At 41.5% G+C, this 14,881-nt stretch overlaps 1 protein-coding gene across 1 annotated transcript in view; it reads left to right on the forward strand.

Annotated features, from left to right (window-relative positions):
* Positions 1-14,881, forward strand: part of Prkci (protein kinase C iota) — a 57,002-nt gene that overhangs the window by 7,155 nt on the left and 34,966 nt on the right. The gene's annotated exons all lie outside the window — the stretch shown is intronic.

Genomic DNA, 14,881 nt, shown 5'->3' on the forward strand with positions numbered 1-14,881 from the left:
GTATATGTACCATGTTTTCTTTATCCGTTTATCTGTTGATGGATGTGGTTTATAGACCTGGCCCCCATAGGCTCACATATTAAATGTACCATCATTAGGATTGGTACTACTTGACAGGGATTAGTGGGTGTGACTTTGCTGTAGGAAGTGTGTCATTGGAGTTAGAATTTGGGGTCTCAAAAGCTCAAGCCAGGCCTAGTGTGTCTCTCTTACTGCTGCCCGTGGATCTGGATGTAGAATTCTCAGCTCCTCCTGCACCATGTCTGCCTACACACTGCCATGCTCCCTGCCATGACGAATATGGACTAAATCTCTGAAACTGTAAGTCAGGCCCAGTTAAATGTTTTCCTTTATAAGTGTTGCTGTGGTCATGGTGTCACTTCACAGCAGTAGAACAGTGACTAAGACAATGGACATCTGGGCGGTTCCTTCCCCCCTCCTTCTTCCCTTTTTCTGACTTATAACTATTGTAAATGGTGCATTAGTGAACATGTATGTGCTGCTGTCTCTGTAGTATGCTAACTTAACACTCCTTTAGATCCATACCCAAGTGTGGTAGAACTAGATCATACCCTAGTTCACTTTTGAGTTTTTGAGGAGTGCACACATTGATACCAATAGTAGCACACCAGTTTACAGTCCCACCAGCAGTGTATAAGGCTTTGTCTTTCTACACATCTTTATAGCATTTATTGCTGCTGTTTTTAATTAATTAACTAATTTATTTTTTGTTTTGTTTTTTTGAGACAGGGTTTCTCTGTGTAGTCCTGGCACTATTCTGTAGACAAGGCCGGCTTTGAACTCAGAGATCTACCTGCCTTTGCTTTCTGGATGCTGGGTAATTTATTTTTATTTTATGTGTATAAGTGTTTTGCCTATCAGATCCCTTGGAACTAGAGTTTAGGATGATTGTGAGCCACCATGTGGGTTCTGGGACCCAAACCCAGGACCTCTGCAAGATCAACAAGTGTTCATCACCACTGATCCATCTCTCCAGCCCTGTTGCTTGTTTTCTTGTTGATGCCCATGCTGACTGGGGAGCCTGGAAATTCAAAATAGTTTTCATTTTCTGATGGCTAAGCATGTTGGACACTTCCCATGTACTTACTGGTCATTTTGATTTCTTCTGAAAACTGTGTGTTCAGTTCATTAGCCCATTTATTGGTGGGGTGATTTTCTTGAAGTTTAATTTTTTGTTCCTTACATATGTGTTATCATCAAACAGCAGAGTTTTAGGTTTTTTTCACCCCTATTCTGTGGGCTGTCTTTACTCTGGTGATTGTTTCCTTTGCTGAAGGAGGTTTTTAATTTCATGTATTCTTGCCTATCATTTCTTGGGATTTTTCCTGTGTTATTGGAGTCTTTTTCAGGAAGTCCTTGCCTTTACCTATATTTTGAAATCTTTTTCTGTAGCATTTTCAGAATTTCAGGTCTGCCATTAAGGTATTTGATACATTTTGAATTAATTTTAAAATGTTTACATTTGTTTGTGCAGAGTGTGTGTGTGTGTGTGTGTGTGTGTGTGTGAGAGAGAGAGAGGGCAGGCAGGCAGGCAGGCCGGCAGGCCGGCAGGCAGGCAGGCAGGCAGGCAGGCAGAGACAGACAGACAGACAGACAGACAGACAGACAGAGACATGCCATAGTGGATGTGTGGAGGTCACTGGATAACTTTTGGGAATTGGTCTCTTCACCATGTGGGTTGAATTCAGGCTCATAGGCTTTGCAGCAAGTCCTTTTACTTGTTGAACCATCTCACTGGCCCCGTTTTCAATTGATTTTTATGCAGAATTACAAATGGGGATCTTATTTTAGTTTTCCACTATATACTATATATTACTGTATACTAAATGTGGAAATCCAATTTTCCCAGCACCATTTTTAAAATTTTATTTTTAAATTAAGGTATAATTACGTCATTTCCCTCACTTCTCTTTACTCCCTCCAACCACTATGTTTCCCTCACCTCTTGCTCCTTTTCAAATCCATGATATAGTTTTCTTTGTTACCGTTACACACACACTGGCACGTGCACTCGTGCAGATATATGCATATGTAAATGCATAAATATATAAAAAGAACCTGCTGAGCCGGGCGTTGGTGGCGCACGCCTTTAATCGCAGCACTCGGGAGGCAGAGGCAGGCGGATCTCTGTGAGTTCGAGGCCAGGCTGGACCGACAGCCTCCAAAACAGAGAAACCCTGTCTTGTAAAACCAAAAAAAAAAAAAAAAAAAAAAAGAACCTGCTGAATCTGCTTACTGTTACTTGCATATATGTGGTTTCAGGACTGACCACTTCATTTTGGATAACCAAATAGGGGCTTATCCTTGGGAAGAAAATTTTATCTCTCTCAGTAACCCTTAATTGCCTGTAGTCCTTTGTCTAGGGTGGGTTCAGGTAAGATATCTCTCTTCCATGTCAGCATGTCTGTTGGTGGTGTCCTTCTTTAGGATTTGTTTGGTCAGCCATATTTGAGGTATAACGGGTTTAGCTTCTGGGTCATTTCTAGGAAATAGTCTTACAGCAGTTCCTGGTCCTCGGGATCTTAGTGTCTTTCCAACCCCTCTTCTGTGTCCTTGAGCCTTAGGCCCAGCCCCGTTTGTTAAAGAGGCTATCCTTTTTCTAATGTATGCTTTTGACACTTTGGTCAGTGAAGACTTGGATGGCGATTGCTCTGTGAGCGTATTTGTTTTCCCTATTGTGGTCTGCTGATCTGTGCCTGTTTGTTGCTGTGGCTCTGTAGTATAAACTCAGAGGCCAGCCAGGTGCTGTCATACCTCTTTCTGCTTAGGTTTCAGTTTCCGTAGAAATCTCAGGACTGTTATTTCTAGTTGTGTGAAGAAATGTAACTGAATTTAATAGGAATTCTGTTGAATCCGGGTATTGTTTTTGGTAATGTAGCCATCTTCTCATTAACCCATGAAAATAGAAGGTCTTTTGTCTTCTCCAGGTATCTTCAGTGCCTTAGGTTTTTTGTTGATTTTTGTTTTGTAATCTCTTTTTTTCCCATTTTTTATTTTTTTATTTCATTTTACATTCCAACTACAGTTCTCCCTCCTACTCCAACCCCCATCACCTCCTCTCTCACCCCCACTCCCTGTGACTTAGTTTTTGCTGTAGAAGTCTTCCACTTTATTACAGTTATTGATACGATGATTAATTGATTGATTTAGAAGGTACTGTGAATATTTTTCCCCCTCCTGACTTATTTCTGGGCAGGTTCACTGTTATATAGAAAAACTGATTTATTTATTTATTTTAGATCATGCTACTTTGCTGTGGAAACACTATAATAGCTTTGACTTTGACTTCTTGCTTTTCTGTTTGTTGTCACTTTCTCTTATGGTTCTAACTTAAAGATTGAATAGAGACAGTGAGAACGGGTATATTTGTTGTTATTAATTTTAGAGAAAACACTCAGTTTTCCCCATTTAGTATACTATTGGCTATTATACTATTTGTCATGCACTCCTCCTTCCCTTCTCTTCCTTCCTCTCTTTCTGTCTTCCTTTCTTTCTTTCTTTCTTCCTTTCTTTCTTGTGTGTGGTGTATGTGTATGTAGGTGAGGTGTACTCACCTGTGCATGTTTTTTTCCTTTCTCTCTCTCTCTCTCTTCCTTCCTTTCTTTGTGTGTGGTGTATGTGTATGTAGGTGAGGTGTACTCACCTGTGGATGTTTTTTCCTTTCTTTCTCTTTCTCTCTCTCTTTCTTCCTTTCTTTCTTGTGTGTGGTGTATGTGTATGTAGGCGAGGTGTACTCACCTGTGCATGTTTTTTCCTTGATTGCTCTCCACATTATTTTTAAGACAGGGTCTTACTGAACATGGGCTTGCCATTTTGTCTAGACTGGTTTATCAGTGAACCTTTCCATCCTGCTGTCTGCCTGCTCTTGTCCACAGTGCTGGAGTACAGGCGCTTGCTGCCATGCTAGGTTGTTTTGTGTTTTGTTCTCAAGACAGAGTTTCTCTGTGTAGCTCTGGCTCTTCTGGTATCACTCTGTAGACCAGGCTGGCCTCGAACTCAGAGATCCCCCTGCCTCTGCCTCCCAAGTGCTGGGTGGGATTAAAGGTGGTTGCCACCACTGCCCAGCTTTTGTTTTCTTTTTCTTTTAGCATTTTTTTCATTAGCATTGGTGTTTTGCCTGCCTGTACATCAGTATGAGGGTGTCAGATTCCCTGACACTGAGGTTACGGACAGTTGTAAACTGCCATGTGGGTGCTGGCAATTGAACCGGGGTCCCTTGGAAGAACAGCCAGTGCTTTTAACCACCAAGCCATCTCTCCAGTCCCTTATTTATTTTTGGAAAAGTGGTCTATAGTCTTCATTTGTTGTGTCCTTAATCTGGTGTGGTTATAAGGATCGTACTGGCTTTCAAGGATAAGTTTGGTAGTGTACCTTCCTTTTCTGTGAGGAGGTTTTAAAAGTGTAGAGGGTAAACCTCCCTTCCTTAGAGGTTCGATAGACTTAAGCAGTGAGTCAGTGCAGTCCTGAGCTCTCCGTCCTGAGCTCTTCTTTGTGGGAGGACTTTTAGTACTGCTCCAGTCTGGTGTCTTATGTTGTTTATGTCTTCTTGATTTAATTTAGTTAGGTCAGTTGTGTTCAGTTAGCTATTTCTTTCTTTTGAGTTTATGTTTCAAAGTATTCTTTAATTATCCCCTAGATGTTCACTGGAGTCTTTTTACACTCCCCCCCCCCTTATTTCAGCTTTATTATTTAAGTCTTCTTTTGGTTAGTTTGGCTAGAGTTGGTCAGTCTTCTTTATTTTTTCTGAGAATCAACTTTTTATTCTATTGATTCTACGTAATTATTTTTGAGTCTCAATATGTCCTGATCTTTATCTTTTGTTGCTGTTTGCCTTCCGCTTTTATGTTTGTTATATATTTTTTTTCTTTCTAAAACCCTGAGTGCATTGTTAGGTTATATATTAGATTGTTCTGATTTTTCTTAAACATAATTTTTAAAAATTGGTTCTTTGAGAATGTCATATCATGCACCCCAATCTCACCCATCTCCCAATCCTCCACATCCACCCTTCACCCTTGTAGTGTCCCCCACAGGAAAACTATAAAAGAAATAAAAAACCAGATAAAGATTTTTAAAAAGGACAAACTAAAATTAAAATAAATAAAAAATAAGTAAAAGTATCAACTTAAATTAAAAAGCAAACCAACCAACAAAAAAATTAGCAAACAAACAACAAAAAATCCAAACACTTTGCTCCTCCGTCTTTTCTTCTCCATGACCTCTTCATTCATCTTAGTGGCACTGGGAGCTGCTGTGTGTCATGCAGTTTACTCTTGTCCAAACAGCGTTCCTTGCAAATGTTCATTGTGTAATGTGTTGTTGGTCAGGTTCAAGGCCTCTGACCTCAGGCACACAATCAACACTGGACCCCCACAGAAACTCTCAGACATCCTGCTGTTACCCTGAGTCATATAGACCATGCAGCCATGGCTCTGCAGGCCCAGACCCTTCACACACTCCAGCAGGTCGTAGATGGTCATGGTATATGTTAGGGTATACCAGCTTAAAGCCCTGGATATGTATCTGGCTGGCTGCTGAGTTGGAGCACCCCCTCAGATGAGGGCTGGGGCCAGCTCTCACATGTTCATGGTAAGGGGTGGGACCATCTTTCCCAAGTGTGGGGGGCCAACTCTCCTATTACAGGTAGGGCCATCTTTCCCATGCCAGAGTCATTGGAGTTCATTATCCCATGGCCAGTGAAAAACTGAGTCAGTCTTCTGGTGGGGGGGGGGGCGTCAGCTCCCCCTGGACCAGTGATGGCTGGGACCAGCTCAACACAGCCCTTATACTTCAACTCATGTTTCAACACATGGATCACATGGGCCCCTGTGGTAACAGGCAGTGGACATCAACACAGACCCTAAGGTGAGGCCATGGACCCAGACTTGGCCCTCAGCAGTAACCTGGACCTGGACTACTCCATGGCCATTCAGGTTGGCAAGGGCGTGGAAGCTGCAAGTCTCTCAGAGCCCTTTGTAGTTATGGGTGCTGACCTGGAAGCCAGGTATCCTTGTGGCCACTCGACACCCTGGCTACAGGTGGCAGTGCAGTTCACTCAGATCAGCATGGCCTTGGGCACAGCATGTCCCTTGATCACCAACATGGCCACAGGTGGGGGCCCACACCAGGAACTCCTACCCGATCCTCAGCACAGACCATACTGCTGTATGGCCACATTGTTCTGATTTTTAATGTACTCATGGCTACAGACTGCCTTAGGTTTTTCCTGGAGGTTCTGGTAAATTGTGCTTCCATTTTCATTTGATTCTAGGAATTCTTAAACATCACCCAGATTTCCGCAGTATCTCACTGGTCATACAAGAGTATGTTGTTCAATCTTCAAGTAATTGAGTAGTTTTTGTAGTTTCCCTTGCCTGCTGGTTTCTTGTTTCTTCCATTATGATATGACGTGCTGTGGTCTAGATTGTGGTCCATTTGGGGGAGGTGCACACTCCTTTTCCAGTGGACGAGCTAGTCTGAATATCTTCGAAGTCCATTGTTCCAGAGTCTAGTTTAACTGAAGTTTACTGCTGATTTTTAATTTGGATGACTTCTCTAAAGATGACTATTGGGGCACTTTTATCACTAAAAGGACTTCTGGGATCTTTTATGCTCAATAGGGTTGTTTGGTTTTGTTTTTGAAATTGGGAGCTCTGATATTTAGTATATATATATATATGCACTTACAATTTTTACATATTCTTATTGTTTAGTTATTTTAACAGGGTTTTAGATATCCCAGGGTGATCCAGAAACCTGCTGTGATCCTCCTGCCTCTAACTACCTCCCCAACACTAGGGTTGCAGGCTTACATACCATGCCTTGCCTTATGTGGTATTGGGGACCAAATCCAGGGCTTTAAAACTGTGTTTTTTAAGTTTTATGTGTATGAGTGTTCTGCCTGTTTTGTATGTGTGTGCATACCACATATGTGCCTGTTGTCAAAGGGGAGGCCAGAAGAGGGTGGTGTCAGATCCTCTGGATCTATGAATTACTGATGTGGGTACTGGGAACTGAACTCTGGTCCTCTTAGGGCCGTGCCTTCTCTGCAGTCAAGGCTTTGTGCATGCTTATCAAACACTCTACCAGCTCAACTACGTGCCCAACCTTTGTTAACAATATAGTGGCCTTGTTTATCTTTAATTTTACTTTGAGGTCCACTTTATCTGGTATCGGAATAGTTGCACCTGCTTGCTTTCAACTTTCATTTGCTAGCTGTTGGGTCTTTGGCTTGGTCTGTGGGAGTCTCCATACACCTGCTGACCTCAGCTGGTGACTGTCAAGCTCTAGAGTCACTCTCTCTTGGTGAAACCTGCATTCAGAGTGGAGCTGTGCCGTAGCAGAGCCTGCACTTGTTAGCTGCTCAGCATCCAGCCTTCCTGCTCTCCACAGCTGAGTCCTGGGCTTGTGCCAGGTGAAAGCCAGGCTCTAGGATCGCGTTGTTCCCAGTTCTGTGGTGTAGGGCCCTAGGGTAATTCAGCATTAATCAGCAGATTCCCTCTTGAGGTAGCATCTCACTCTGCTCTCTAACTCATGTAGGCTGTATTGTAGAGTCAGGAAGTAGGTTTTCTATCCACGGCTAACCTGTCTGCCACAGGCACACACACACCTGTTTCACCAAAACCCGCACTGGATTTTAGGTTTGTGAGTGAAGCCTGTGGGCAAACAGCCCGGGTTTTGGATGAGGCTTGTTTCCTCTCTCCCTGCTAGAGTGGCAGTTCTCCATTCTTTGCTGCCATTCCATCACTCTCTTTTTGAATGTTTGAAGTGCCTCTTCCTTCACTATTGGAATACTTTTCTTTTTTCTGCTGATTTCTTCTAAACCAGGTATATGGAGGTAGCTTTTGGTCTTTTTTTTTTTTTAAGATTGATTTATTTTGTGCGTATGAGTGTTTTGCAGCATGTATTTTGAATTGTACCAGATGTGTGCTTTATACCCACAGAGGTCAGAAGAGGGCACTATCAGATCCCCTGGAGCTAGAGTTATGGATGTCTGTAAGCCTCCATATGGGTGCTAGGAACTGAATCTGGGTCTTCCTGCAAGAGCACCAAGTGCTTTTAACTAGTAAGCTATCTAGCCATCCCTCTGTATTATTTTATTATATCTGTCTGTATGTATGTGGACATGTGCTACAATACTTGTGTGGCCAGCATTGGGTGTCAGTATTAACTTTCAACCTCATTGGTGGCAGGTCCCCCCCTCTCCCGGGTGTGTGGGGGGGGCTGTCCTGTCCTGGAACTCTGTGTGTGTGTGTGTGTGTGTGTGTGTGTGTGTGTGTGTGTGTGTGTGTGTGTGTGTGTGTGTCCCTGGCTGTCCTGGAACTCACTATGTAGACCAACCTGGTCTTGAACTCACAATATCCACCTGCCTCTGCCTCCCAAGTGCTGGGATTAAAGCATGCAACACCATGCCTAGAGAGACAATGTCTCTTGATCACTCCTGCCAGCTTCCAAGGTGTCACACAGAATCTACTGGATTTAGTGTGGCATTTCCCACCTCCCCTCTCATTTTGCTGTAGGAGCACTGAGATTAAAGACACTGTTACCATGACCTGCGTTAGGCGGGTCTGGGGATTTGAACTTGGGTCTTAGTGAGTAATTTCCACTAATCTGTTGTCTTACTTGGAAGGTGTTGATAGCTTTTTGAGTAACTACTAACTGAGATGACATGACTCTTCTCTGCCTCTAAACCCTTTGTCCAGTGATTCTGCTATCTGTGGGTAACTCTGCCAGGCCATTATTATAAGCTAAATAAAGTTCAAAGAAAGCATTTTCTAAATAGTCTATATATTTCAGAAGAAAAGTTTGTTTAAAATAGCAGAAGTCAGTGTTCCTTCTTCTTGGCTTTACTTTTAAAATTAACCCCAAAGAAGCTTTAGATTTTATATTTCAGAAAATAAGATCATTGAATTCTCAAACAGTTGTCTTCTGGAGCCCACTAACAAAATTAATGATTCCCCCCCCCCTTAAACATTAAGTAAAACTACCTAAATTTGCTGTTTAGGGACTCTTGGTGGTAAAACACTGATTTGTTGACCATCAGTAAAATAGTTTATGCTAATGACAGAGTAAAACTATGTGTGTATACTTTGTTTTCCACCTTCTGAATGGCTGTGTCATCATCCTCAGCTCATTTTTAGCTTGCTTATTATAATTGGGCTCTGGTAATTGTGGAGTGTTGTAAACACAGTGCTTTCCCAAGTAGAGAAGTGTTTACACAAACGTTCCTTAAATGCTTTAGTTCCTGGAACTTAAGGAATGGTACTTGATAAACCACCCCCTTCACTTAGTCTCTTAAGGAAATATGTACTTTGGCTTTTTAAATATTACATAGATATTTCCCCAGGTGTCATGATCCCTACATATAATCCCCTCACTTGGGAGGCAAAGGCAGGAGGATAAAGAAATCAAAGCCAGCCTGGGTTATATAGCAAGACTATTTAAAAAGCCAAAAAATAAGTTTTATTTTAATGTTCTGTCCTTTTTAAAAAACTCATGAAAAGTAAAGTTTCAGATAACTCTTGTTAACTCTGTGAGTGTGTATGTTTACATCTATATTGACTTTAATTCCCTGTGAAATTTAATAAAGAAACTGTTTTAAAGATTTTTATTTTTTGTGTATGAGTGTTTTACCTGTATGCATGTCTTATATGTCTGTGCATGACATGTGTGCAGTGCCCTTAGAGACCAGAAAAGGGTATTGGATCCCCTAGAAATGAGTTATAGACTGTTGTCTCCATGTGGGTGCTGGGAATTGAACTCGTGGCCAGTGCTTACTTAACTACTGAGCCATCTCTGCAGCTTAGGGAGCCATATTTTGTTGCTAATAGATAGCATTGTTTTCAATAAAGATAACTTGATTTCAATGAAGATAACTTTAATTTTTCTTTGCCAAAAAAAATCTTTAGGAGCTTTTTCTTCTCTTCTAATTTAATTCCCAAACATTATGGCTTACTAGTAACCTGGAAGGTACTTTGAAACAAAGAGTACTTTGAAGCAAGCAACTCTCTTTTAAAGTCAGTAGAAGGAACCACTTGTTTTTGTTTTTAAAAGTTATTGCTATTATTTTTAAGATAGGTTTCCACTTGAACCTTTGATCCTCCTGTGTTTGCCTCTTGAGTGCTTAGAAGACAGGTGTGCACCCCAAGCCTGCTTTCCACAGTGCTGGGGATCAGACTTAGACATCCTGTTGACAATGCAAGCACTGTACTTACTGAGCTGCAGCCGGAGTACTGTGTGTATGCTTGACTTCCTTATTTTACGGCACATAATGTCCTCTTGGCTTCCCCATGTTATGTAATATGTATAATTTCTTCTTTGAGTCTGAAGAATAGCCCATTGTATGTTTATAGCACACTTACCCATTCATCTGTGGATGGACTCTTGTGTTCCTTCTACCTCTTGGTTGATATGGATAATGTTGCTGTGAATACAGAAGTACAAATATTTTTGAGGCTATTGTGGAAGGTATTGCTTCCCAGATTTCTTTTTTAGTCAGTTTGTCATTTGTATATAGGAAGGCTACTGATTTATGTGTGTTAATTTTGTGTCTGCTACTTCGATGAAAGTGTTTATCAACTGTAGAAGTTCTTAGTGGAGTTTTTTGTTGTTATTGTTTGTTTTTTTGGTTTGGTTGATTTTTTTTTCTTTCTTTCTTTCTTTTTTTTTTTTTTTTTTTTGGTTTTTTGAGGCAGGGTTTCTCTGTGGCTTTGGAGGCTGTCCTGGAACTAGCCAGACTGGTCTCAAACTCAGAGATCCACTTGCCTCTGCCTCCTGAGTGCTGGGATTAAAGGCATGTGCTACCACTGCCCAGCCTTGGTGGAGTTTTTAAGGTAATATGCTGCAATGGTTTGAGTATTTGTGGTCCCCACTCCTCCACCCCCCAAATTCATCTATTGGATTTGACTCAAAAGGTATTAGAAGATGGGGATCTACTGGGAGTTACATTGCCTCTGGTGAATGGAATTAGTATCCTTGTGAAGTGACCCTAGACTAGCCCTTGTTTTGAGAACACAACTAGAAGTTGAAAGTTTTTGAAACAGAAGTTATGGCTGAACAGGCAGTAACCCTATGGTACCTTCATGTTGGACTTCTGTCTCCAGGATGGACAGATGGACATAAATTCATTCCTGTTGTGTGAGCTATCTCATGTGTGGAATTTATTAAGTCAAACTGAAAGAACCAAGACATACATTGTCTGGCATCTGCTGTGGAAAGCCATAGTTCAGGGTATGAGCACAGGTGAGGTTTATTCAGGAATAACAGTTATGGGAGAGAAGGAAGAAGGAACAAGGCTCTTCAAATCTGTTTGTGCTTCTGTAACAATATTATAGATAGCATAATCTACAAAGAACCGTAATGTCTCAGTCTAGATGGTGGAAAGTACGGCACAAACAGACGTGGTATCGAATTAAAGGTCTGATTTCTCCATCCAGGATGACTCCATTTGACTCTCTTCTCCAAAGAAGGCAACACCCTCATGTTGGTGGAAAGAATAGAGTGCAAAAAAGGACCCATGAAACCCACATCACTTAACCACTTTTCCTTTTTCTCTTCATTCTTTTTTCTTTCTTCCTTTTTTTTTTCTTTTTTCTTTTCTTTTTTTTTTTTTTTTTTTTTTGACGTGGTCTCACTGTATAGCTTGGAACTCACTGTGCAGACCAGCTGACCTAGAACTCAAAGAGAGTCAACTGCCTGTACTTCCTTAGTGAGATTAGAGGCATGTGCCACCATGCCCAGCATGACCCCTCTTCTTCCTGCCACCACAGTGGAGATTAGGTTACACCATGAGTTTTGGAAGGACATACAGTCAAGCCAGAGTATAGGTAGGAAAAAATAATCGAGCTGTGCTGAAGTTGAAATTGAAATCTCCGCATCCTGGACCTTTACAGGATGAGTTGGCACATCTAGGGTCTTCATATTCCATAAGGTTGTTAGGGAGTGGGGGGGCGTTGTGTCTGTAGGTATGGAGTCAGATCCTTGGGGCTGATAACAGAGATGATCTGTGGTGGCTGCAGCGGCAGAAATCATCACATCTCCATTACTGGTGGGGATGTGTGTGATAGCTGAGAAATGCAGCTCAGGGGACAGTGTCAGTTACAGTATCCTGCACATTAGGATTTGAAATTGAGTCCTTTTGCTACTGTCATAAACTGTCATGACCCTGTGTTCTGCCTTTTAAAATCTGTCAGGTGAGACTGATGTTTAGATTGATTGTTATAAAGTTTAAATAAGATAAGACTGTTTAAACACATATGTGCATATTGTCCTATAAAGCCTGATGAGGTGGCGCATACCTTTAATCCTAGCATCCAGGAGGCAGAGGCAGGCATATCTCTGTGAGTTTGAGGCCAGTCTAGTTCTAGGCCTGCCAGGGCCACATTGTGAGATCCTATCATAAACCAGACAAAGTGTTCTGTGAATGTTTATAATAAAAAAAATGTGTATTCCTTTGTCAAAAGTGTATTTGATGAAAAATGATTTCCTGTAGAAACTTTTTTCGTTTTCTACATTCCTACAGTACAACATACTTGAGCCCCTGTTGTATTAATAGTAATATGAAGCGGGATGGTGGTGGCACAAACCTTTAATCCCAGCACTCAGGAGGCAGAGGCAGGTAGATCTCTGTGAGTTTGAGGCCAGCATGGTCTTCAGAGTGAGTTCAAGGACAGCCAGGACTGTTACACAAAGAAACCTGTCTCCAAAAACAAACAGAAGCCCAAATAGTAATATGAATATATTTATGAATCCAAGAAGATTAGCTTTTAGTTATTTATTACTTAGTTGTAGATGTGTTATCAATATAGGAATTAAGTAAAAAGAATGTAAGACATGACCGGGTGATGGTGGTGCACTCCTTTAATCCCAGCACTCAGGAGGCAGAGGCAGGTGAATCTCTGTGAGTTCGAGGCCAGCCTGGTCTACAGAGAAAGTTCCAGGACAGGCTCCAAAGCAATACAGGGAAACCCTGTCTCAAAAAACAAACAAAAAAAATTAGACATTTACAATTATAAGACACTGTGTGGTTGGCAAATTAAATAGAATGTGATGTTGATAGTGCTTCTCTTTCTGTGTAAACTGAGCCTTAAATTGAGGGGCTGTTTGGATTAGACTGTGTAATCAAGATCTGAAGTATGTGGGGTTGTGAGTAAATGAGTCTCTGTAGTAGTTGGTGTATTGGTGCGGAATGGTCAAGTTGAAAAAAGAAGTTAGAAGAGGATCTAGAGTCCTGAAATCACAGTTGTTACCACAGAAGCTATGCATGTAGAGACGCTGAGTAAAGCATAGTGTGGACTAAGATTCAGAGGAAGGGAGGAGAAAGAGGCCAGAGGAATATCACCGAGAATGCTTTGTGTCAAAATGCAGAGGGGAGATGACTTTGGAACACTCAGTTGCCAAACCGGGACGTCTCCATCAAATCCCTTCCTTCAAGGCTCAGGGATAACCTGTGTGGAAGAAGGCAGAAAGGTTGAAAGAGCCAGAGGTAGTGGATGAATCTAAGGTATCATGTCTTCTAGACATAACAGGACTGACAGAGACTCACAGAATTTTAGAATCCTGTCTTGAAAAATCAAAAAAAAAAAAAAAGAAAGGCATCTAAAGAATAATGATAAAATACAGTTATATAAACAAGTAATTAAATATGACAAAACAAATATGAAAAAGAATCAAAGAAAAAGCACAGGAAATGCATAGATGCAGAGACACACATGTTGGCAGACACAGGAATCTCATAAAGACCCCAAACCAGAAGCCATAATATATACACAAAGGACCTGTAAGTTTAAAGAAAACTGCCCTGACTGAAAACCTCCAGAGTGCCTTTCTGTCAGTTTTGTGCTCACCATCTACTGTTGGGTATGGGCTCTGCCCTTAGGAGTAGTTTCCCAATGAGACTCCCTGGAGAAAACTAATTTTTTGTTCGCAACATGAGGAGAACTTCAGTGACTTGAGAGCTTGTGATGTTCCAGGTCCAGAACCTAATCTTGAGTTGGTTTAGTTCCCCAAATTGCCACCCTTGCCCATCTCTGTGTCTGACCTAGCATCATTGTGTTTGTCTAACAAATGAAATGTTTTAGAACGTATTGATTGACCACTAAAGTTCATCATCCAGAAAGCTAAGAATGTCACCAGCTAGTATCTGAGGCTGATAGCAGAAATGGTCCCACTTTGCTGGAAGCCACCTCTCTGATGTTCCACTAGTGTTCTTGAAAAGTGCATTTGATTTAAGAGTTCCTTTGTTCTGTCATTGTGAGAGTGTTATGAAAATGTTCCTATGTTGGAACATGGAATTTGAGGTAACTCTAATCTGTGTCCCCTGGTCATGGTGTTCATAATTGGCTCCAGAATCATCTCTCTCTTCCCTATTTTGAGGTCAGAGTTACGTTTTGGCAGTTATTCATCCTGTCCTAGGAAATGCATTGCCCTTGGGGAATATATTGAAGAAAATATCTCTGCATTCACAGTCACCAAGTTTAATTGTATTCCAGTTGTGACAGAGGATAGATTTAAAAAAACATGCTTATCTTGCCCATTGAAGAAATGAAATAGGTCAGGGAAGTAGCCCAGGACAGCTCATGTGAGGCCTATAGACCCTGATGTCCTAGTTTTCTCTCCAGTTGCTGTGATAAAACACCCCAATAAAGCAACCTAGAGGAGAAAGGGCTTATTCCAGCTCACTGCTTCATGTTCCCAGTTAATTCCATCATGAAAATCCCTCACAGGCATGGCCGCAGACCAGCCTACACTAGACTGGTCCTCATGCCACTCTTCTCAGGTCATTCTGGATTGCATCACATTCACAATAAAGCTAACTGTCCCCCCTGTCTAGGGACATTAACTTTGACTCTTCCTGATAGAA

This window comes from Mesocricetus auratus, unplaced genomic scaffold (assembly GCF_017639785.1).
Source record: "Mesocricetus auratus isolate SY011 unplaced genomic scaffold, BCM_Maur_2.0 Super-Scaffold_100011, whole genome shotgun sequence".
In the NCBI taxonomy this organism is placed as follows: Eukaryota; Metazoa; Chordata; class Mammalia; order Rodentia; family Cricetidae; genus Mesocricetus; species Mesocricetus auratus.